This window comes from Falco naumanni, chromosome 6 (genome assembly GCF_017639655.2).
Source record: "Falco naumanni isolate bFalNau1 chromosome 6, bFalNau1.pat, whole genome shotgun sequence".
In the NCBI taxonomy this organism is placed as follows: domain Eukaryota; kingdom Metazoa; phylum Chordata; class Aves; order Falconiformes; family Falconidae; genus Falco; species Falco naumanni.
In genome coordinates this window covers 65,956,595-65,981,347 of record NC_054059.1, presented here as the reverse complement: position 1 = coordinate 65,981,347, position 24,753 = coordinate 65,956,595, and the positions used below count along the sequence as shown (strand labels likewise).

General features: G+C 46.4%; 1 long non-coding RNA gene across 1 annotated transcript; it reads left to right on the top strand.

Annotated features, from left to right (window-relative positions):
- Window positions 1-1,839: 1,839 nt before the first annotated feature.
- On the top strand, window positions 1,840-4,681 carry LOC121090749. Its single transcript, XR_005828704.1, has 2 exons — window positions 1,840-2,308; window positions 3,596-4,681. It is a non-coding gene; the product is annotated as an uncharacterized LOC121090749 (long non-coding RNA).
- The last annotated feature ends 20,072 nt before the right edge of the window (window positions 4,682-24,753 follow it).

Genomic DNA, 24,753 nt, shown 5'->3' with positions numbered 1-24,753 from the left:
CATGAAAAGGTGACTTGCCTAACCTATCTTTAGACACACACAGAGCCCACACACATTTCTTTTTGGTCTGACCTCACCTCAGACATCACCCATGTGCCGGGAGTCTCAGGACGAAGATGTACTGGAAATGTTAAAGGTGGGTTGAATTTGGCACCTGGAATGTAAGATAGTAATAAGGGTCTGAACAAAGGAGATGTATTCAGAAACGGATACAGCGGAATTTCATTCCTCTGCCCCCTCTTACCTGAAATCGTAATTACAACTTCTGAAGTACCTTGTTTGTGTTTAAGCAGTTTATGCTCAAATTTTGTGTGTCCAAGCATGGGTCTGTGCCACACCAGAGAAAGTGTGCAGAGCCCTACATCTCACCGCACACGTCCGTGTTCAGCACAGGCACTGCAACGGCCGGTAACAGTACCTGAGACAAACCCTGGGGACCCTCCTGCCCCGCAGGTGGGACAGTCATCTGCAGACGATGGCCTGTAACCCCACGCACCGTGTGTGTGTGCTGAGCCTTGCTCAGAGCACAGCTCCCAGTGAAAGTACTGCACATGCTCGGCTTCTTCACATAATGTACTAGGCTCCAAGTATGATAAAACTGTAGGCACAGGTGAAAGTGGAAGTGAGTAGGGGAGGCAGATGACTTCCCCCAGTAAAAATCAGTATCTTCAGCGGCATCCCCTCTGCCCTATTTGGTCGGGCATTACGGGATGCAGACTCTCCTGTTGGGAAATGGTGATCAGCTAACAGTCCTTTCTCCTGGGGATTTCTCTGCTGTGTCCCACAGACTTTTTGGCTGAGTGGCAATTTTCAGCCCCTCCAGCCTCCTCCTGGCAGAACCACAGGTGGTGGCCACAGAAGAGGAATTTGGAGATAGAAACTGTTTTTCCATCAAGACACTTTTAACATCAGCTGTCACAAGCATTTCTAAAGCAGGACCTCCATGCTATCTCCCCTCCCAACTGTCCCGTCCTCCTCCTGTCAGCCTAATCTGCCACGCTTGTCCCCCTGGTCCCCATGCTGCCTGCCCCACCCAGCCTTGGCTGGATGCCCATGGCCATGGGGCCCTGGAAACCCAAAAGCTGGCAGCAGCCTGTGACTGCTGGTGTGTTAGCCAGCCCAGCAGCTGAAGAGCACATGCCCCATGCCCTCAGCAAAGCCCTTGTGCAGAACGAGGAGTGCCACCATGTGCCACCACAAGGACCTGGGAGGGAAAGTCGACCAGATGAAATTCAGTAGGCGAGGGTACGCGGCACTATGCTGAGGAAGGAGAGACCAGCTGTGTGTACACCAAGTGAGGCACAAGCACCAGCACTGGAACAAAGGTGCTGTGGGCAGTGATGAGCTGGAAGCTGTTGGAGCTCCTGCGGCAGCGCTGGGGTGCTGGGGCAGCCCAGGATGCTGGAGCCAGCCTGAAGAAGAGCGACAAGAATAAGCAGAGTCAGTGAAAATGGGGACCTATGGGAGAAGGCTAATTTTATTTGCTAAAATAGGTTGGAAAAAGGACACAAACTGCCCTTTACATAGAAGGCTACTAAAAATAAAACCCTTCTTGCCCACTAAGGAGAGGACATAGCTGTGTTTCATCTCAGCAAATGTACGTTATGTTCTCTTAGCTACCAGGGTAATTGATGTATTTCCTAGAGGTGTGGACTTTTCTTCATTAAGGGTGTTTTTGGGAGCAAAATGTTTGCCCAGATTTTCCTTGGCCCTACTTCAGAGCAGGAGGATGATCTCCTGAGGTCCCTTCTAACCTCATGCTCCTGTGACTTGCCTTAAAGAGATTAAAACAACTTTAAAACCAAACCAAACCAAACCAAACCAAAAAGTACAGAGCCTTTTGCCCTTTCCTACCCGAGGCACAGGTCTTTATGTACAGTAGAAAATTGTTATCTTTTCCCCCTGTTTGAATGTAACAGGTATTGAGTAATGCTGTCTCGTGTGTTGACACGTGAGCCAGGAGGTGCCCCAGACCCTGGAGAGGTATTGATGTAGTGCAAAACCGCCTGCTAGAAGTCTGGTGTTTGGTTTCTGTCTGCTCTTTAGCTTCTCCCTTTGCCTCCAGAGAAGCTGCATGTTGTACCAATTTGTTCTCCAGGTGTTATCTTGCTACAAACAGAAGTAGCTCTGTCTTGTTCCTGGTGAGAATCAAAGCTCTGAGAAGATGCCCTGCCCCATAGGTTTCCTTTTCCAGATGAAAACCAGTGCAGAAAGTGCTCCTCATGGGGCACCAACATGCTCCAGCATCTCTCAACCCCTCCCATGGGTGGATGCCTGCAAATCTGAAGGACCAGATGTATAAATTCAGGTGAGAAGGCAGGTATTTCTGCAGCAGGTAAGGTTTGTTTCAGAGGTGGCCACCTTCCCCTGCTGAGGGCATGTGCTGGGCATCCCAGCAGGGACAACGAGCTGGACCAGAAGAAGATGCAAGCAGCAAAGCCCCACTGACTGTGAGCAGCAGGGCTGGCATGGGCAGGGATGCAGGAGGCACGGCAGGGAGAGGCAGCTTTGGGTGAGCACTTGCTTATCAGAAAACCCAGGCCCTGGAGAAAGAGGCAGCCTGAAGCTGTTTGGGGCGTCCCTGTTGCTGCTGCCAGCTTACCAAGGCTGGCGTCTGGGAGGACGTCCCCCTGGGTCAGGAGAAGCCAGACAAGCCTGTACCGGCAACTGTGGGCGACGCTTAGGCACCTGAGACAGTGCATGATGGGCTTTGCCAGGAGACAGCAGGGATGCTCATGGTGGGATCAGCCTCCTCTCCTGCTGGCAAGGAAGAGCAGCCGATGCCTCCTCACGTGCAATGGGGCCAGCAGTAACCCCACCCCACCCCCAACAGGGTCCCAGTGTAGCCAGACAGTAACTTGTACCAGACTTGGGCTCCCAGACAGAAAAAACAAACCAATGTGTGTTTGATGTTTACATTAGACGTTTATTTTACAGTTCATTTCACAATCCCTTTCTCTTCTCCCTTTGCCCCGGGTTGATTTAGGGTGCTGCAGATCCTATCTGCCTGCCCTGCCCAGAGCACCGGCTTGGAGAAAAACCTGCCAGGGTCTCTCCTTGTCGTTGCTGCCCTTTTGTCTACCGCTGCCCTGACCTATAAGTGAAACTAGAGCAGTTTCTTCCAAATAGCGATAAATTAGTCTCTTGCTCCCTTGTATTTGCACTGGTGGTTTGTAGGGTGAGCAGCGCAGGGGCTCTGAGGAAAACGAGAGCAAACAAGCATGGCGCAGAGGGCTGCCTCGAGCTTCCCTCTTGTTTGACTTCTGCCTGGCTGGACTGGTGCGTTGTTGAGGACTCCTGGCATGCCATGGGACCGCAGACCCTGCACCCCATCCCTTGCGCCCTGCTGATGACAAGGTGCCATACCTGGCCTCAGAGCCAGTCCCAGGCTGTTGGGATGGTCAGTGACCACAGGAGATGGGTGGTCCCTGCCGCCCTGTGCCGTAAGGGACTGTCAGGGGCTGCTGGGATTAATCGGGATTATTTGTTTCATGGTACCTTTAAACTTCGATTTTTATGCTGCTGTGTCTTGGTGTAGTGTCATTTGTGGAGGTGGCTTACCTTCACCGGTTTAATGAAGGCCATTCCTCCACAGTAGAACATGCAAAGAAGATGTGCCACATTTTGCTGAGAAAATAAGAGATCTGATCTGAAGATCTGGTGGGAAATCCCTGAATAAAACTTGGCCTTCCTTGCTGGCTGCATGCTTTGGAGAAGGATTCACCGCTTCTTTGTGCAGAGCTGGGTGCTCCCCATGAATAACTGGACCCAACCTAAAACCAGAAGGAAGTATATTTAAAAAAAACAGAGGTGTGGTAATGACATTATCATGCTTTATGTGCATTGTGCAATGCATGATGTGCGCGTGGCTCCTGAAGAGCCTGCTCCCCAGTCACGGCTAAATCACCCCTTGAAAACAACGATAAAATCCTAGTAAGGTGGCTGGCTAGAGGGGTTTGTTCCTTTTCCCCAGGAAAATTATATTCACCACAAGCAAGGGTGTATTTTTGTGGACGGGATGCTTATGTGGCAGGCATGGTGGCTTGTATACATCTGAGCCGAAAGTTTTGCGAAGTTTTCTTTTCCAGTTTTCTTTATCACCTCTAATTGCCCTGACAATGACCATGTGAACAGATGGTAAGAAACAGAACAGTTTCACATAGAGGGCACTGAGACCCTGTGATTACCTACATTAATAGCTAAATAAGTGTCTCCCCACAAACTTGTTTAGCAATTTACACCTTTCAAATTGCAGTTGTGCCAGGTGGGGGGTTTAATATTAAGAAATTGCTTTCATGTTCAACTTGATGCAAACTAGAGTCTAGAAGAAGGGAACAGATTTGGCAATACCTGTTTTTGAGCTCTAGCTCACTGGTCCAAATTTAACCCATTCCTGCACCGGTGGAAGTTCTTAAAGGCAATACGAAAATGCCTCTTTTTCCTCCTTTCCTACAAAAAGCATATGTACTTTTATTTAACTGTGGAATGATTCTTTCTTATCTGTAATAATTCTGCAGGCATTGGAGAATGATGTTGGAATAGAGAAATGAAACAGGGAAGTATGAACTTCTCTGCTTTTCTGTGCATGAGGATTAAATACTTACAAGGAAGATCTGCTAACGTTTTATGATTTTATATGTCAACATCTCCAAACAGTACATTAAAGAACAATAATCCAACAGTGTGAGTGAAAAATTATGTCTGATAAGCCCCAGTAAAGCCTAAACCATTTGCATCGATACTGTGAAGCTAGGGTAGGGTTTCGGGGTTTCTTTTCCTTTAATTGAAACTGCACATTTTAGGAAAGGCAGCAAGGCTGACACTGCTTGGCAGCCTGGTGTGGAGGCATTCCTAAAAGTTTTTAAGAAAGTCAAAGGTTGAGCTGAAAAGCTGAGGGGTGGCAGCACTAGCAAGGGCAAGGACGATTTCCGCAGGATGATCAGGAGGTACATTTCGTAAGAGGGAAACCTTCTCCCTGGATAATTTTTCGCAGCTAGCAACCATGGCTTGCAGTTTCTGTCTTGCGACAGATGTTGTACGTGGAGATTCTGTTTCCCTACTTGACCTGTCAGCCCTGCAAGAGGGCCGTGAAGCCTTAGGGGAAAAACCCGGCCCCTAGGGACCCTGCTAACACCCCCTTGCCTGCCTCTGGTCCCCCACAGGCTGTGACTGACGGGGCTGCAGAAGCAGGCTGGCACCTGATGGTTGGATCTGAGACGGAGGAACCAGAGGAACCGCAGCAGGGCTAACTAATTTTCTAAGTTGAGAGACCACAAAAGAGTAGATTCTGGCTGGGAGGAGAGGGCTATGACATTTCATGTTTTGGGACTTTTTAGCTCATATTAAACAAAATCAGTGAATGTGTTCAAGCTACCTCTAGAATAAAATCAATTTTTCTGCCGAACTGTATTATCTGTAAAGCAAAATCACGTGTTGCTGTTTGCTACTTTTTTGCTTTATTACAAACAGAGTAAAACTACTGCATTTTCCAGGCTGAAAAAATCTATTTAAATACTGTTAATTGTACGCCATTACGATAGTGGAAAAGATAATTCTTTGTCACTGGCAGCCCATGCTTGCTAGAAGAAACTAGATTATTTGCTCTGTGGCTGTGACCCATGACAAAGGACTTGCTCAGGCGTGCTAAAAGGGACCCTGCATGGTGAAACTTTGTGGCTGCTGCGTTGCATTTTAGCTTCTCTCCTGCTGTATGACTTGATGGCAGGGCCTCCTCCAGCTGAAAGGGTGCTCTCCTTCCTTACCTCTGGCTGTAGCAAGGACCCAGCAGAGTGCATGTGTCCCCAAAGTTTTACTAGCAGGCTGGAATGCATCAGGACATAGGTGGTCTATCTAATTAAAGACAAAGGGGAGGGGGGCGGGCGGGGAAGTCTTGGAGCTTGTAGCCTCTTAGATGAAAATACTCATCAAATTGTTTCAATTCAGACCAGATATTAGGAATAAATTCTTTCTGTGAAGGTGGTGAGACACTGGAACAGGTTGCCCAGAGAAGCTGTGGATGCCCCATCCCTGGAAGTGTTCAAGGCCGGGCTGGATGGGGCTTGGAGCAACCTGGTCTGGTGGAGGGTGTCCCTGCCCATGGCAGGGGGGTTGAGCCAGGCGATCTTCAAGGTACCTTCCAACCCAACCCATTCCATGATTTTAACTCCCTTACAATATGTATGCAACTGATTCTAACTTGCCTGGTCTGGAGTCCCCTAGGCATAGACCAGTGGTGGGGCCTCCCTGGGCTTGCTTGCTCCTGAGCTCAGCTGGGCACCCTGACATTGCAGAGGTGCTGGGGGTACTCTGACATTTGCAAAAATGCCAAAGGTGCCCTGGCTTTGCAGAGGTGCTGTGGGTGCCCCCAAACCCACCCATAACCTCTCTCACCCAGAGTAAACTCTTCCCAAGAGGCATTTGCAGAGCACAGGCTTCCTCCTTGCAAGCCTGCCTTCATGTGGAGTAAAAGTGGAGAAGTCATCCCCATCACCTCCTGCCAACCTTGCCTGCCCAACTAACCCAAAATATCATGGGTAAAGATTTCACTGGTGTTTTTGCAATATCCTCCCCCTGTCTGTTTTTACCCACCCTGTTTCTCAGTCTGTTGGCTAAGACCAAGTACAGCATCTCAACGACGTTCGGGTCCCATCCTCCTCTGTTCCTCAAGAGGGAACAAGGGGAGATGCAAAAAGTTTTGAAAACATTTGTTTACATTATTTTGTAATTTCTTGGGAATCTTAAATGAACTATAGCAACCCACGAACTGAAAATCACCCAAAGAAAGCAGTTAGTAAAGGGATCGTCAATATATGCAATGAGGACTGAAACATGGCAAACAACTCTACCAAAAAGAGTGGAGATAGAGCTGCTGGGGTCTCAGTTTCTCTTGTTTGTAAGTCAAATTTAGTGCCCAGTGGGGATGTCCAGCTCCCAGTTCCTGCGTAGTTTGACTCCTGAAGCCCTGCTCCTTGCAGTAGGCTCTGTAGGTTTGCATCTTTGCAGTTGTTTTCTACAAAAATTCTGGCAGCTCATGAGAACTGGTTTGCTGGCACTTTATTCCACCACCTCTCTGGAGAATACAGTCTAGGATTAAGGCAAGTCTATGCTATCTCTTCAGAGCAGTTTGTATTTAGGAGTGTTTATGCAGATAAACCTTCCCCTAAACTGAAATGCTAGACACAGGGCATGAGCGCAGGGCCCTCCCAGCTGCACCATAGGAAGGTACCCGGTGTGACAGCGACAGGGCAACCAGCAGCTGCATCCCAAGGAGGGGCAGCTTGGTGCTAGATCAGCAGTCCAGGGCTCTGCCACAGGGTGAGCTGTGAGAGCTATGGACCACAGGCATGCGGACCAGATGTAACAGAGCAAACTGCTGGTGTAAAAAGAGCTCCTGCACTTTATTCAGCATCTAGAAACGGCCTACGGCACTGGGAAGGGATGGATCGGAGGCCTGTGGAGTACTACTTTTTCTTGCTGGTTGCAGGGGACTGCATTAATAGGGCTGCTGAATTTTGATAAGGGCTGCTATAGTGAGAGAAGCCAACAGATACGATAAGGCATGTATTTTTTGTGTCATGTTTCAAGCCATTTAATAACATTGGGTGGGGGTGGGGTGAACAGGAGCAAAAGTTGGGTTAAAAGACGTCCTTTATGTTAAGGCAACCTACTTGAACTCACTTGCCTGTAGTTTAAATGAGAAAGTGAATTAAATTAGTTCTGATAAAGTGCTAACTGCAGGAATTACGTTCACAGGCAGGAAAAATGCAAATGTCTATCACTGTTCTGCCCATGCAGCCTTTTGGGTTTGGGGTGGGTTTTTTAGGACCCCCCTGTAGGACTGTACTCGAGGCCTTTCCCGAATAATAGCATCAATTGTAAGAAACTCTGTGAGGATTCTGCGTTACTACTAACCCAGGGACAGGGATGCCAAACTTGCTTTCATTGAGGATGATTTGATTAACCTTTTATTGAGTCCGTAAAAGGCTATTGAACCAAGCTGGACCCCTTTGCTGTGTTTCGAAGACCCGAGGTGCCTTTTTATCCAGTCCCTTCCCTTTCCCTCAGAACGCCTGCCATTATGGGCAGCTTTCAAGGCTGGCAGCTCGCACCGACAGCCAGGACTCAGAGTGGAGGAGCTGAATTGCACTTAGACCAGAGTGAAAGCCATTTCAAATGGTGCCACTCACCCCCCCCGCCCCGGGGCTGGGACCTCCCCTCATTTCTGGTTGTGCCTGCTCAGGGGCCAGGATTTGGTCTCAGAGCAGGTGTAGCCCATCATTCAGGTTGTAATCAGTTGCTCCTCAGCTGTGGGGAACAAATACCTATATGCTGTTCCATGTCCCCTGCCGGGACCCCTGACCCTCTGGTCATGCCTCCCTGTACAACATACGTGTTCCCTGTACAGGAAAGGGTAACGTTTGCATGAAAACTCATGGGAACGGGGTGATCGCATAGATCCTCATGTCCTGCTGTGCTTGACCAAAATCAGCCAGCGATTTCAAGCACTTCTGTACAGGGAGTGTCTCACCTTGTATGACTTGTTTCTGTAGAAAACCAAGCTTGAACAAATCCTAAACTGACCTGACTGCCATCGAAGAAGATGGAATTTCTTCATTGGTCTCCTGTTCCCTTGAGCTCTTCAGAGGGGGTCTGCGACTTTTCATGACCTTTTCCAACTCCACCACCCCCACCACTCCAAAGACTTACCTGAATATGCTTGCAAGCTGGTGTTTTCCATTAAGACTAGCATTTGGCAACATCTAGGTGAAGAGGATACAAAGAGCATCGCTGGAGGAAAGGGAAAAGGCATCCTGTATGAGCTCTGGTCTTCTTGGTGAATCTCAGGGGCTTCCATTAGAGGATGGTGACTTGTTCCCAATGCTTCAGTGTGATGAAGAGGCTCTCTTTTGTAGGACTCACCACCCTGCTGTGATGTATCTACATTTAAACCAAGGCGTCAGATTTGTCTCTGGAAGAGATTTGCCTCAGCCTGCAGTTTAGGTAGCTAATTTTTACAACCCAGCAGTATGTTTGTGGAGGGAGGGGGACTTTTTCTCCTTACAGGGGTGATTCTGGGGCTTTCTGTGGCACAAGGGCTGGCAATTTTTTGTCTTGGCTCACAGGGTTGTTCACGTTGTTAATGGTCATAAAATTATTGCACCCTTTCCTAGTATCAGTTGACTTTGGACTTGAGAGCCAGCGCTACCCTTTACACTTTAGCATTTCACAAAGACTTTTTAAATGTTGGCAGTGAGAGCTGGGTATGAACTAATCTGGGCAGCAAGTTACAGCGTTGCTTCACTTAAGCTTTTCCACATGTTGACTTCGGGATCAGAGTTTCTGTGTGACTCCACTGTATGTAAATGTAACGGTTCATTTTTTCCCCTGCACTTGTTGTGACTGAGCTTGAAAAATTAGTTCCTCTGAAAGCCAGTCTATTTTAGGTTTTGCTAAAACGAACTTTTCTTTCCAGACAAGTGGAGTACTGGGCTGAGATTAAACTTTGGGATTCAATCCTTCAGCTTGCAGCCAGTTCTCTGCCTTGACGTGAGGCTGAGGTGATACAAGGTACAGACCATTTCCTTCAAGGAAAAAGCAAAAAGTTCATCTAGGAAGGCCTAAAGTACCTATAGCCTGAAAGGTCCTTCAGGAATGTAATTTGTGGTGCATGGTGGGTTTGCGGGTTTTTTGGTTGGTTTTTTTGGGGGGGGGGAGGGGCTGTGGGGGTGGGGAGCAGAATATCAGGTAGATGTATCCCATACATTTTTATCTGCACAATGTTCATGTTTGTATGAGCCTTCACCCAGAAATGTATTTTAATAATACAACTGCAGACGTGTTTAATTGTCGTGGTGCCTGTAAGAAACTGCAGGCTCCTCTGAAGTCCTCTGAAACTGTCAAGTGTTTCACAATGTATGAAGACGTAATTTGGGTTGAGAATCAATATGCTAATTATTGTGTCAACACATTGTTTTGGTGTGTTCCTTGGCTTCTTGTCCCAGGATATACAGCCACATACGGTCCTAGTTTGTCTGTGAGGTGTAAGATGTGTCTTGGCTCTACGACAGTCACAGGACTTGTCAAAAGAGACGCAGACTGAAGACCAGTACAGCTTGTACTGTCTTACCCAGTCTAGCTTCATTCTGTCAGGGAACATCATTTAAATCAGATGAAGAAATTAGGGAGCTTTTGTCTAGCTGATAAGTTAAACAAATATTGATTAAATTTAAATTATTGTTAAACAGATGAGTCAAAATAACTACCGTACCAATCCATATGGTTTATATAATGTCAAGCAGCATTAGAATACAAGCACCAAATATGAGCCCGAAGATGTTCTCCTCAATTTTATTTATTTCAAAGATGGTTGTGCCCTGAGTAAGGGACAGGAGTAGCCGTGCCAGGCGCTGCACTACCCCAGAACAAAAAGAGGGACTTTGCCTCTTGGCTTCTTCTGCAGCCTGGCGGCTCTTCGGGACGCTAGGGCGATGTACACAGGAGGAGCATGAGAAACAGCTTTTAACATCGTGGCTTCCAGCATGAAACAGTATAAACACAGGACACATGCAATTTGTGACTGCAGAATATTGGGCTGCAGAGTTTCTGCCGTATAATACTCTGTGACAAGGCTGAGCGCTGCCCAGGAGATCAGCCAAAATGGTTCTGGGAGCTTGGAAAAAGCAACCAGAAAACACCGGCTGTGTCTGCTAGACCTGTTAGTTCTTAATTGCTCCGTGGTAACTAACAACTAAGCTGCATAGGAAGAATTATAATGCAAACTTGGATTACGATGCTAGTCTTTTTAAAGTGCTTGCTGTAGGGGCTATGTATACGTGCGAGGCATGGGGAAGGCGGGTGAGGTGGAAAGGTGCTGTGGGTTAGGATAAGTAGTTGTACGAGCAGAATGTGTCTCTTTATTCACACTCAGTGTCCCTGGGTACATTGGAAAACAGTGCAGGCAAAAGGGATGGGTACACGCCTGAATGCTCCTTGCTTTCCAGGTGGTCACAGCACAAATGAGAGTGGCTGGACCTCCTGCAGTTGCCCAAACGGCCACTGCAAACTTTCTGGCAGACCACTTGGCATCCTATTGTTTCCCCCTCACCTCAGAAAAAGCTGCTGGATTATTGCTTTTCCAGCCAGCTGCTAACCCAGTAGCACAGAACCAAGCCTGACACCCCACTGGGCTCAAAGATGCTTACCAAATCCTGTTACTCATCCCCACAGCAACAAAATGGCTCTTAAACCCACCCGGTATATGTCTTCCCTGGGACACACGTACCTTCTGTGGAACCCAGTCATGGAGAGCCAGGGGCTGGTGGTGGGCTGGCTGGTGCTGGCTCCAGGTTTGCTCACCACCTCCCGCATGAGGAGAATTGTTACTTACTCTCTCTACTGCAAAGATAAATAGGAAGCGCTAGGAAGAGTTTATGATCTATTTATAATTGCAAATAATTTTCAGATATAATTTTTATAAGTCTCTGATCAACAGCTAGGGAAAAAAATATTTATAAATGGTGCTACTCCCCACCTCAGGCAACCGTCAGAGCCTTTATGTTTTCTTCACAGGTAGCTCTAGTTCTACTTTATCGAGGCTGCCAAGGACCTTCAGAGCCTGATGACAACCCTTTTCATTTGAACAAGCACATTTTTGGGTGGATTTTCTCCCAAAAGGTGAGATGATATACATGCAGGGTGATGATAACCTGGAGATGACCTGCCCTGCTGCTGGCTTACGTCTTTTTTTTTTTTTTTTTCCCCTATTTTGTTTTGAGTTTGTTTTACTGGGAAATTTCTGGGCTACATTTGTTAGGCTTATGTTCTAACACCGTACCTAATGCTTTTGTTTTACACGTCAGCTTTTTGTTTTCAAGTTGCTGACTGCTATCAGGTAACAGGTTAACAGAGGTTTCTTTCTTTAACTTTTCTGTAACTTAGAGTACTTCACTGAACTCTAGGTATTCTTGACAAGTCCCACTCAAAATTTCACAGGGTGCTTTCGCTCATTTACCTGCAGTAATTAACCTGACACACACGCAGCCCACAGCCCCTGGTGAGCAGCTCTGCCAGTGGGACACCTCCAGCAGCCACTCTCCCAGGTGAGCACAAAGGCTCACAAAGCAGAAATGTCTTTGGGCCCCGGAGGTGTCAATAGGTCTGCTCAGCTATGCCGAGGAGTTTAGTCATGCATTTCAAGTTCCTTCCTGAACAGGGGTCTTAATTCTTGTGCCATTTTACTGGAACAAAGAGGTCGGATTATTTATAGGTCGGTCGCCTTTGTGTGCGTGCAGCTAGCAATGCCTTCGGTGCTCCACTTCCTGGGACTCTTTTTCCCTCTAGCTCTTAAGTCTCAGCTATTCTCTCCTAATGCAATAACAGTAATTATCCTATCGCTGGCCACCCCAGCACCCTCCATTAGTGCCTGCCTTACCTAGCATACAGCGCAGGCTGGCAGCCAGGTAAAGCCCATGTAATTTATAGCTCGTCAAAGAAGCCAGCCAGCCCACGGTCTTCCTGTTTTGTAAAGAGATGGACTTATCACCTAGACGCTGCTGTGATGGGTGCATTGGAAATGCAGGAAGATAAAAGTAGTGCACCGGCAAGCTCCGGCCCCGTCTGTTTGTGTTCTCGTTGTTTCATCCACACATGCAGTCAAGCAAAATCATCATGACTCGATGCAACCAGAAGACAATATTGACATGTTCCTTGCTCACCAGTAGTCCCACGACATTTTGCAATGTAATTGCTGTTTCACATCTGGCTGCTGAGCGCAGAACGAGACGTGGAGCTGGCCCTGCTAAGGCCAGGATTCAGCACAACAGTGACCTCTTACACACTTTGTTTGACTGCTGTCCTGTAGCATCCTAAAGGGCGTGTTGCATGGTGCACGAACTGGCTTCACAGCTTCTTCAGTCCTCATACATTTTCAGGGGGTATCTGTGGCTCCTTTGGGCTGAAGTCATGATCCAGTCCTCTGGCACGTGGCTTGGTCTCAAAATAGCAGGGCAGTGGCTGAATGAGAAGAAAAAAGCCACCTGCTTTGAAGAGACAAGGATGTTTGGCTCCTGCCTGTCCTTCTGCCACCAAATCCCTTGGCCTGGGCAGCCTGGGGCTACCCACCACTCTGTCTGAAAACAACACTCTGCTTGTGGTTTAGCCTGAAAACCTTTTCTTTCCATGGCCAAACTCTTTCTCTCACCCTCCTTGGCCCGGAAAATGCTGTGCCAGGCAGGGAGCTACCCGTAGGGGATTTTTGTGCATCCCCTTCAAACTGAGCAGAAATGGTCTGCTGAGCTGTTGGTGACCCAAACCATCAGCGGCCATCCTAATGGCCCAGCTTCCCATCTCAGGCACCAAAGAACTGCTGTCACTGTCAAAAATATTTTCAGAAGTGTGACCAAATAGAAAACAAGAATCTAGAAATTCTCCTTCTTGACAACAGTTGCAGTGTGTCTGCTCTTGGGAGGAGAAATTATTTTTCTTCAGCTGTTAAGCTGACACATCCAGCAGGATTTGGAGGGCAGAGGTAATTGACAAGGTTAGACTAAATGAACAGCAGGTCTTGAGAGAATCACTCCTGACACTGATCCCAGCCTCATGCAGGCAAGGCCAGATAGTCCTTTGTGCAGAGGGTGCAACATGCACTTCATCTGCACTGGAGAGATCAGTTGAGGAGAATCTTCTCTGACATCATTTGGACTTTGCCTGCTTCTGTCCTCCAGGTAGCGAGAAGCATTTTCCACTGTGCCTTAGAACACCTCAGGCTTATAACCATGCACTTGCCAGCATAAAAGTTTCTGGCAACATTTTGCTGAGAAGCTTTTGTACTTCTGATGGTCACATATGGTCTCTGACACTCAGCAGGAGCAAAGCTGTGGAGTCAGAAATATGCTTTGTCTTTGTTCCTTTAGCTGCTGCTCATGTTTTTGGCTGAGATAAAAACTCTTTTGGAAATTATACATGTCTTCGTTCAGTGCTCTGGCAATCTGAGGGGACTGCATTACTCAACGATACTTTGAGCTAGCGATGGTAGGGCCCAGATATTCTTGGATTTGACAACCAACAAATGTCTTCATCAGTGAACTCATACAAGCTGATGTTTTGATGTGCAATTAAGTTACTAGGGATGTAGTCACAAAGCAGAGCTTTGAACTGAGTAGCTTCACTGTTTGAAGCAAACAGGGGAATAAACACAAATGTGTACGCTTCTGAGGCTCGGTTTGCCAACGGGCAAACTGATGTAAGCGGGGTGATGCTCCTCAGCAAAGCTGGCTCAAGTGGAGAAGGTGGAGGCTTGAATGCTGGGGAGGCACAGGCACGGAGGTGAGGGATCCCGCAGCCTGCCTGCTTGCTCCACGTGTCGGTGGCACTCAGTTCTCTGGGTAGTCCTGGGGAGCCTCAGGAAGGCTGTTAGGAAGTTGCAAGGGTTCACAGGCTGCAGAAAGAGGACCCGGTCATTCAGAGGTCAAGAAACATCAGTATAATTGTCAAAAGGAAGCCTGAGCAGAAACTTGCAAAGTATTCCAGAAAAACTGGGTAAAACGTCTTCAAAACCCAATGCAGGAGAGGAAGAAAAGCAGAGTCAGGCTGCTGTGCAGTAAATGAGATTAAAGATGATCTAGGCATGGCCTAAAATCAAAGGAGTATTTTACCTCTGTTCTCATTTAAGGAAGACAAATCCTAGGGGCAAAAGCAGGCTGGTTAATGGGAACAGGGATATGGAAATGGAATCGCAACTGTGCTCCAAAAAGCAGGCTGCATTCCTCTTGGGGGGGCAGGTCATGCCTGTCCAGGCATTCTGGAAAGACCAACATGTGAGATGGCACTAACAACAACTGTTCTTACACATCTGCCAAGTCAGTGAGGGACCCTGTGGCTGTGGAATATCCATTACAATGTGTTTGGTTGCGCAGGGTTAAAAAATAATCCAGCCAACCATTGTCCTTGTAACTCTGACCTCACTGGTATGCGGGGCTTTGGAACATGCCTTGAAGGTTAATTAAAAATGCAAAGGCACATCAAAAATGGTATGAAATGCAACTAAAGGTACATCCCGCCAGACTACCTCGATGATTCTCTTTGATAAAACAATTATTTTTCCAGACAGGTGATATCTGCCAGATTTTCTTTATCTAGACTACTTTAATGTATTTGCTATGATGTCAAGTGTGAAACAACTGATGTTGTTGGAGACAAAATAGATTAGCAGAGGAATTGCATCGTTGGTAGGAAGAGGAGATACTGAGTGCTGAGGGTGGAGATCTCTGGCCAGGAGGAGCTGGGAGAGTTCTTGAGATGGGAGTTTGGGGACTAATTTTGTTTTAATGTTTGCATTAATAGCACGCTCCTGGCCCATGCAAGCATTGTGCTGATGAAATGTGCTGCACAAAGCCGTGACGCATTGCTGGCACAGAGGTGGTTTGCAGGCCAGGCAGGACGAGCGGGGCACCTTGAGTACAGCTGTAATAAAAGGAGGATGACATTCAAGTAAAAGACAGAGAGTCGTGCAGGTGAAAACCAGTGTCAGAGGTGGCTTTTGCTATTAAGAGAGAGTGAATCAGTTAGGAAAATAACCGAGGAAAAAGAAAAATCAGCATTAGCTAGTCATAGAAGAGTTGTGCGCTGCCAGCTTGATCCTTAATGTTGCATCTATTTCCAGTTGAGATGAGGAAATGTAAGTGCCAACATACACAGCCCAGATCAACTCGCTTTCTGTCCCTCCTCTTGGGAAAGGTGCATTAACAGCACAACAGCTACGGAGAAAGGCTGCAAGGGGGACCTGGGGACTGGAGACCCTCTCTCCCAGGAGACACAGGAAGGTCCTGCAGCACATGCAAGCAGTGATGGGGATGGAATTTGATAGAGCAGACCCCCTCCTGCAGTCATGGGCTCAAGTATCCAAATGCTGCCTACACAGGGCAGCTCTAGCCTAAAGCCAGTCCACATTGCTGCCAGCTGCTAGCATGGTCACATTTATTTTCTTTGGATTAGGGGCAAAAGCAACCCCTGGGGCAAGCGGCATAGGCAGGGGTAGGGTAGAGGAGGGAGGAAAGGCCAGGCTGGACCAGCTCCGTGGTGTCTCCTAGTGCTTGGGTGCCAAATGAAGCCCCGGTGCAATGTTTTGCCCTCTGTCCTGGGGGTTACCAGCCCTTCCACCAGCACCTGGTGCTGCAGCTAGGCTCAGGCTGTGCCGTAGCGTCAGAGATCCAACTGCAACGATGGCATGCCGTGAGGAGTGGTTGCAGTCATGTGCAATTTAATATTTTTCCTCAAATCTGGGAAAAGCAACTGAAAAAATAATAAAAGCAACTGCCTGTCTATGTGTTTCACAGCCAGAGCAATTAATTACATATTGCCCTGCCTAGCAATTACCAGAAGTTTTTTTGCATGTGTTGTGGAGAAGGGAATTTGCAGGGGGGGCCCAGACAAAGCCTGAACAAACAGGTATGAACAGTGCCTGACCCTCTGGCTGTGCCTCAAGCTGGTCAGACATGGAGCAGCCTGGGTCGGGGAGCCACACTGCCACCCCACCTTCGTTGGAGACACTGTTGGAGAGGGGGTGTTGCTGGGGGCAGATAAGGCCCAGAAAGTTGCTAAGAATGGACTCCAGCCCAGGTTTGTTGCCCAAATACTCAGGCCAGCAAGGGAAGCAGAGGTGCTCAGGGCTGTCAAACTGGGCTGCAGGGACGTGCCCTTTACGGAGACACTTTATTTATGGGCACTGTGTGGTTGCTTTTCTGAATTTCTTTAGCTTCTCTAGGAGCTAATATTGTCTCCATCGCTGATGCCTGTCTAAAGAGAGGGGTGAGAGGGAAAGGCATAGCGTGAGAGGAGAGTAAAGAAGAAAGAGAAGAGCTGGATGCCCGTGCAAAACCGCGAGAATTAAAAGTGGAAGCTCTTAAAGCTTGTGTAAGACCCACACGGCATTTGCAGGTTTGGCAAAGCAGCCAAGAGGGCTCCGGCCCCTCTCGCGAGAGCAGCCAGGAGGAGAGTGGGACTTTCCCACCAGGGAACCCTGGCAGCCTTTGATAAACATGTTGCTGTTGAGAAGCTAAGTCAAATACAATTATTAAACTGATTATTCATATTGCATTCTGTTCACTGTGGGAAGATACTCCTTTTGGGTTTAGGTTTATGGGCCATACAGATTGTCAGAGTGGATCTAATTAGCAAGAGAAATACAAATGGAACAGTGACTGGTAATTGTTGTTAACGATGCAAGCGTGTTATACCAGCTAAAATGAAATCTTGGGTTGCAAGCAGTGCTGAAAGGCGAATGAACAGTAACAGTTGTACATTAAAACACTCTGAGTCCCTGCCTCACTGCTGTCAGGTGTGGTTAAGCTGAGCTCCCACCGGTAAAACAGCAATGACTTGCCAAATGCTTCCCAGTGGCCACTGGAATAAAATGCTGCAAGAAATGAACGACCTGCAGAGCGCTGGTAGGAGGGGTGGCCTGGAACATGGGCTGAAAACTACCTCCTTCTTTGCCTTCACTGAGGCAAACCTCAGCTGCCTCCAGAGCTGATTGAAAAAACAGGATCCTTTTTACTTGCACAGTCTCTGGATTGTGCTTCTGTGCAGGTGCAGGGCCTCCAGCCTGGGAGTCGGACTGTCCCGGGCTCCCCAGCTGTTGGTGCTGTTCTTGGCATGCCTCTCCAGCTCCACCAAGCAAGTGTGGGGCAAGCCACCATCCAAATGTTTTGGATTAAATTTGGATTTTGAATTATGCAATGCACACAGACACAGACACACACACACACAGCCTATTTTGTTGCTTCTGCCACCAGAGGTGGGCATGCAGACCTTTCCGACCATACGGCGAGCTGTGCATCTGAATTCGTTGGAAAGATCTGGTCCAGAGCCTGCATTTTGGTTAGCAGCCCCCAAACTAGACTGCTGATGACTGGCACTCTCAGTCTGTAGGGACTGCCATGCTTAAACAGTCAGTGGAACTGGGACAACTCGTAGCAGCTGTGGATTTGGCCCAGCACCGAGCTTCAGCTCTCACGTGGGATGGCCCTGGTCCCGTGCCTTGTATTCTCTCTTTCCAGCCTTCAAAATGTTTTGAACTGGTCTCCAGTTCAAGACCCACTTATTCCTCTGTATTTCTTGGGCAGGATGGGTTTGTAAGAGGTGAATTGTTTAGAAAAGTTGTTGGGAAAGGTGGTTCAAGCTGCATACTTTTGTTTTTCCGAGATTAAAGACAAATTAGCTGCCTTTTTAGCAATACTATAAATGTAAATGTGATGGGAAGCCTGGGCAGTTGAAACATTTTCTACTTATTCACCCTTCCAAATGTGTGTGGGCAAGACAACCTGGTACAGACAAAAATGCAGTCTCTCCCTTACATTACTTACTTTACATTTTCTGTGGCATAAAAGGTGAGAGTTATAATGGCCAAGGGTGGGAAGGAAAGTGGAAGGAAGAATGTGAGAGTGAGAGTTTTAAGACCACAATATTGGATAAGACCTCTATGCCTGCAGACCACTGCGACCTTGACCAGAATGTGCAAGCTGGCTGTTCAATATCACTTCATTGATATGGTGTGTTGGAGTGTTGCAGATGAAGCTGGACACTCAGCTAAAATGCAAATGTTGTTGTTAAAAAAGAAAAAAAAAATATTAACAGTTGTAGAACTTGAATAAAAACAAACAAGAGGGCTGGTAAAATCGAATCTAGGTACTTTTGTTTGAAATAGCATTTAAGAAGGTCTGAGATGGTTGGTGTCTTATAAAAACCCTCAAAATTTCAATAATAATTTCCAATTTTTTTAAAAATAGGTTTGCATATTTTTAAAATATATATAGAAAAGAAACTTTTCTTTTGTGTAGTTCTCCTCTTCCTGCTGCAGGTTTGAGTCATAATAATGAGTCCATTCATAAGCATTCCATTTTAACAAGGACGTGTAAGGTTAAAAATTAAAAAGCTGTGAAAGTACTCAGTACATTTAATACATTTTAAGGGCTTTTGTCTGAGTTTTTGCAATGACTGGCATAGAAGTTTTTTTTCATATATCCAAATTCATACCTAGAAATGTATTTTCCACAGCTAAGAGTGTAATCATAACTTCATTTTTGTCTGTTAAAAATAATGTCGATATTTGACTTTTTCTATGCTTTTATTTCCACAGGAGTATAAATGGTGAATTTTTATTTCTTTTTGCTATTCAGATGTGTGGAGGAATTTCAAAAGAAAGCAAAAATTTGCCATTAAAAAAACATTCCTACACTGTCAGGCAACCCCAGTTTTAAGTATCAGGAGTGAATTATTTCTCTGCAAGTTATTTGAGTAAGAGAATGCATTAAACCAAAATCTTCAATTTTTGGAGAAATTAAAACTTCGTTTGAACAAGGCACTGAGGAGCATGAACTAGTGTAGCAGCTGGTCCAGATCCGAGCAGGTCCCTTCCAGCCCAAATTATTCCATGATGCTAAAATCAAATTTTCTTACTTCACTATTCTTAGTATATCCTTTCTAGTCTTACTTGAATCTAGAGTTCTTCAGTATTTGAAAACTTTTTAATTTATTTTTTTTAATTAAAACCTGGGGCAGAGTTCATTTATCTCTTCATTACTATCAATTACAATAAATAGATCTGATACCTTCAACTGGAAGGCTAGGGAATGATTAACAATTACAAAAAGTCCTGTTGATATCTTTAAAAGAATGAAAAAAATGCTCAAGAGGAATCTTCACAAACCATTTTGCTAATTCACTTACAAATAGTGTGTAAGAAGGCATAACAGAACCAGCAAGGTATCTCTGATCATGTTATAACCCAGCTATATTCTGTAACAGCTTCAACATACTAACAAAAACCTTGTGTCTTTATTACCAAAACCCATCACACTGTGTCCAACTTAAATACACTGGTGTTTTAAATGTACTTTTACAGACAGATCTCTATAATACAAGTTTCTCACGTACGTGGCTTGAAATTATCAATCAATGGAGCATTTAAAATACAGAATTTGGGTGAAGCATGGCAGTACGAGCCATGATGGGCCCTCCAGTACAGAGTTTTTGCAGTACCTTAGGGCCACAGCTCACATACAGTCCCCAAAGTAGCCAAGAAGGGTGTAAGTTCTATTTATTCTAGAATCCATGAACCTGCACAGGTGGAAATAGTTTGTTAACCCACAGGTGAATCTTCCAAGCCTGTTTCTCTCAGCAGGACTGCTGTGGGTTTTCAAGAACTAGAACTGTCCCACCTGTGAGATGGTGACTCTAGTGACCAAGAGTGGCTGTCAGTAGCACCGAGACTTGTTATCATAACCTTAAAGGATAAAAACCGCAATTACATTTATTGATTTAAATGGCATCATCACCATTTGCCTTGATGTACACTTGACGCTATCCCAAGATGTTGTCTGATGTCAGTGTCCACTCCTCCTTTTTGTCTACATGACTTCTCCATTCGTTTGCTTTCCTATGGGTTGATGTTTTGTCTTGTCTATTAATACAGAACCAGAGGAGGCAGCAGCAGGAGGTGAAAACCTAGCAGCTATCCAGCCAGGATGGGAGACAATGTATTCCCAACCTGTGAACATGGAAGTGTGAGAGATCTGCATTGAAGCAGGATGAGGTTTACAGCAACTAAATTCCACCTCAGTCCTGACACCTGATGTCAGCTTTTGGACATTTGTTCATCTCCTGAAAAACAATGGTTAAAAAAAGAGCCCAACATTTTTTAACCTCATCTCCCTAATCCAATAAACCTTCTTAACCGTATAGAATATGGTTATCAAAGAACAAAGAATCCCCCCTACTTTCTTCATTATGTACAATTTACATACTACTCCATCCTTCCAGTGCAGGTTGGTAATATTTTAAGGGCACTGAAGTATGACAATAACAAGTGCTATGCTTGCTGATGTATTATGAAATGTATCCCATTAGTCACTTTATACCTGAAAGGCAGAAAAATTTCCACCTAGCAACAAAAAGGCTTTTAGGATGAAAAAAAAATATTTGGCAGGCAGTAGGCATGTTAAACTGCACCAGGATGAACCCAATTGGAGGTTTCTAGAAACAACAGGAGCATAAGTTGCCGTCGGTGTTGCCCACCACAAAGCTGGAAGATAATTTGAAGCTCTGTAACCTAAAAGAGCAAAAGACAAGCAAAAGGCAGCCCGGTGGCAGCTGTGTGCTGGCTGTGGAGATCTCTGGGAGGAACCATTGCCCTCCAAAGCTGGAGAGAGAAACATGGCAGCAGATGCTCCAGCTCACCTGATCCCCTATGTGCCATGCTCCTGCTCATCATGTGGGCCACAAAGAAGATGTCTCACTTTCTTAGCTTAAAAAACCTGATCCACTATCAAAATGTTCTATGAATGATGGTGCTGGTAAGAGACATTGAGGCGCTCTTGCCAAGGCTCCTTTTTTCCCTCCTACATAAAAACATAGCTGGTGCAAGAGATCTTACCACTGGAAAGACCTGCAGAGCCAGCAGATCACTTTTTGGACACAAATTTTGGACACAAAGCAAGCCAGACAAAGGACAAGAACTTTTCCTGTTGTTTATGTCATTAACTACCTAGCAAAGTTCTTTCTCTGGGACCTGTAATTTATCTTGAAACAGAAATGTTCTTGTGTCCTGGTTTCAGCTGGGACAGAGTTGATTTTCTTCTTACTAGCTGGGGCAGTGCTGTGCTTTGGATTTGGCGTGAGAACAATGGTGACAGCACACCGATGGGTTTGGTTGTTGCTGGGTGATGTTTATACCAAGCCAAGGGCTTTTTGGTTTCTCAGGCCCTGCCAGCGAGAGGGCTGGAGGGGCACGGGGAATTGGGAGGGGACACAGCCAGGACAGCGGACCCAAGCTAGCCTAAGGGATATTCCATATCATAGAACATTGCTCTTAGTATATATAGCTGGGGGAAGAAGAAGGAAGGGGGGGATGTTTGGAGTGATGGCATTTATCTTCCCAAGTAACTGTAATGTGCAATGGAGCCCGGCTTTCCCGGAGATGGCTGCACGCCTGCCTGCCCATGGGAAGTGGTAAATGGATTCCTTGGTTTGCTTTGCTTACACATAGATTTTGCTTTCCCTATTAAACTGTCTATCTCAACCCATGAGTTTTCTCACTTTCACTCTTCCAATCTGCTCTCCCACCCCACTGTGGGGGGAGGGAGCAAGAGGCTGTGTGGGGCTTAGTCACCAGCCAGGGTTAAACCACGACATCCTGATAGGCCAGTCAAAAGTTTTTTCCAAAAGGACTGTTTTAATCACACTAAAATTTCCATTCAACTCTTTTCCTTTGGAGAAGGAGCTCTTTTAGCAGAAGAGGGGAATGCAACCAGCAAGCCTCCTTGCACAGCTCAAGAACAGCATGCTGAAGAAAAATAGGCAGCAATACTTTATTTCCCAACTGTGTCCAAGCCCAGGGCCAGGGATTTCAGAAGGTGGCGAGGGAACTTCTACTGGCTTTGGTGAAGTTCAGAATTCTTCTCCTACCTCAGAAGGACACGTGCCTCAGCCTCACAGTACTGCCTTCCCAGAAAGTCATCCTAAAATGAGATGGAGGAATTGCTTTTTCCACCTGTGAAACAACACTACTTTCATATCAGACCACAAGTAAAATGAGCAAAATTAATATGAATGAGCATAGTGAATGCATGTGGCTCCTTGGTCTGGCTTCTGGTCCTGGAAGGAGCTGGTTTATTTATAAGACAGTCTTTCTGCTGCACAGTGGAGACCACCAGAGGAAGGAGACCTGAGAAAGGACAAGCTTTGTCAGCTCCAGCCTTCTGATGAGGCAGGAGATACACCCACAGGAGTTTATGCCCCTGCCCTCTCCCTATGAGTCATTACATGGACATTGCTGGAGGTCTCTGGCCATTTGTCAGGAGGAATGGATCACATCCTCATCTGGGACCCACCAACACCCTTCCCTAGTGGGAGGTGAGGATGATTGCTTTATTTTATTAGCGGGTGAGTGACAGGATTTGTGACAAACCTTTGGGAAAGCTCCACACTGCCCAAGGTGGCAGCAGGGTCGCTCTGAACTGAGTGTGTGGCACACTGAAGAACCAAGAAACATGGTCTGTGCCCACTGCAGACGGCCCCCCACATGCCTTCCAGCACAAATGGCTCAGTGGTACCCCATGGAGGATGCCGGTGAGCAAAACAGCACTGGGCAGTGGGAAGTGGGCTGTTGCTGGTTATCTAAGAAGCCTTCAGATGCTTTGTTTCTTATTCCCACCTACTGAAGATGGTGCTGGGGCTGATAAACCTCTGCCAGGAGTAAAACTTTCCCCCCTGCTTTGTGTTAAACAGAACCCACTTTACTCTAGTTTGGGGACAAGTCATAAGCCATAATTTAAAAATAACTAAAATGGCTGTGCACTTCCCTTCGGTTCAGCCCAGTCTTTGTGTTTCCTATCGTGAATTAGGTAGGGCAAATGCAACCAGACAAAACAAGGGCTGAAACCTGCCATCAGAACTTGGTCCCATCACACAACCAGTGCCCGAGGCTGGAATTCGATCATGGGGGAGCTAATAATAACAACACACAGCAAAGAGCAGAGTACTTTGCTGCTGTTGCCGAAAGCATGAAAAATACCATCTTAATTTAGAGACTTATTATGGCATATTACAGCAGGCATGCCAATAAATGTGGAGCAAGGTAGAAGTGCTATGCTATGGTATGTACTCCAATTGCAGTAATAAAAAAAATTACCTTCTGAAAATACAGTTTCAAAAAAATGAAAGGATGTTCTGCTGTTTATTCAACAATAAAAACAAAAAAGCTGTCATCCACAAAATACTTTCCCTTTAAAACGGGCAAAAATAAACTAAAAGGCACCAAATTACTTTTATGCCTCTGAAAACCTGTTAAATGCCCCTGTAGCCTGCAGAATATCGCACACAAATGCTTTGTATCTTTTTCAGATTTGTTTTTCATCATACTTAGTATATCCGTTTTATTGCATTTTATTCTTAAAAATAACAAAGCTCACAGCCAAAGAAACACAGGCACTTCAGAAGCCTGGTGGCACTCCATGGCTTTCATTTTCCCTGGATGTGAGGAAAAAAAAAGCAAAAAACCTTTAAGGCATTGCAGTGAGCTCGGCTAGGACTTGGCGTTTGCTTAGGTGCACCAGAGGCAGCAGCACGCATGCAGGGCGCACCAGCCTGCTCTGCTGCCTTCCTGTGCCGCTCCAGCTGGGAAAGCAGAGGTGGGCTGCAGACCTGCTGGAGGCTGCCTTGGTTGAAGGAGGATCTCAGTTTCAGGAGTGAAATCTTTTGGTCCTCACTGCCCTCAGCCTCCTGGCAGACCAGGAACTGGAGAGGTGGAGAAACCTAGGTGTACCATGGGGTTGCTGTTGACTGACATCCCTCAGGGCCATTACCGGCAGTCTGTCGACACCCCAGCTCCCCAGTGCCAAGCTGAACTCAGGCTGCTCTTTGCCTTTCCATGGCATCTCCTGTAGCACTGTGGATAAAGCCACTGAGGTACAGGAGCAGGCTGCACCACCAGCAGCAGTCAGAGCTTTCTGCGTGCACCCTGGGAGGTGACCTGCATTTCATTTAACAGTAGCTTATAATTATTATACAGCAATTGTAGGAGGGTTTCTTAGTGAAATACTAGAGAAATCCTAAATTTGGTTGGAAAATGGTCAGTCTCTTCTGTTTGCAGTTACTTAGTGGAATGATTATTCTCAGGAGTTATAAACCAGCAAGGAAGGAGTGTTTGGGATTTCCAGCCATAATGCTCCTAAGAAATCATTTGGCTCTCACTAACATTAC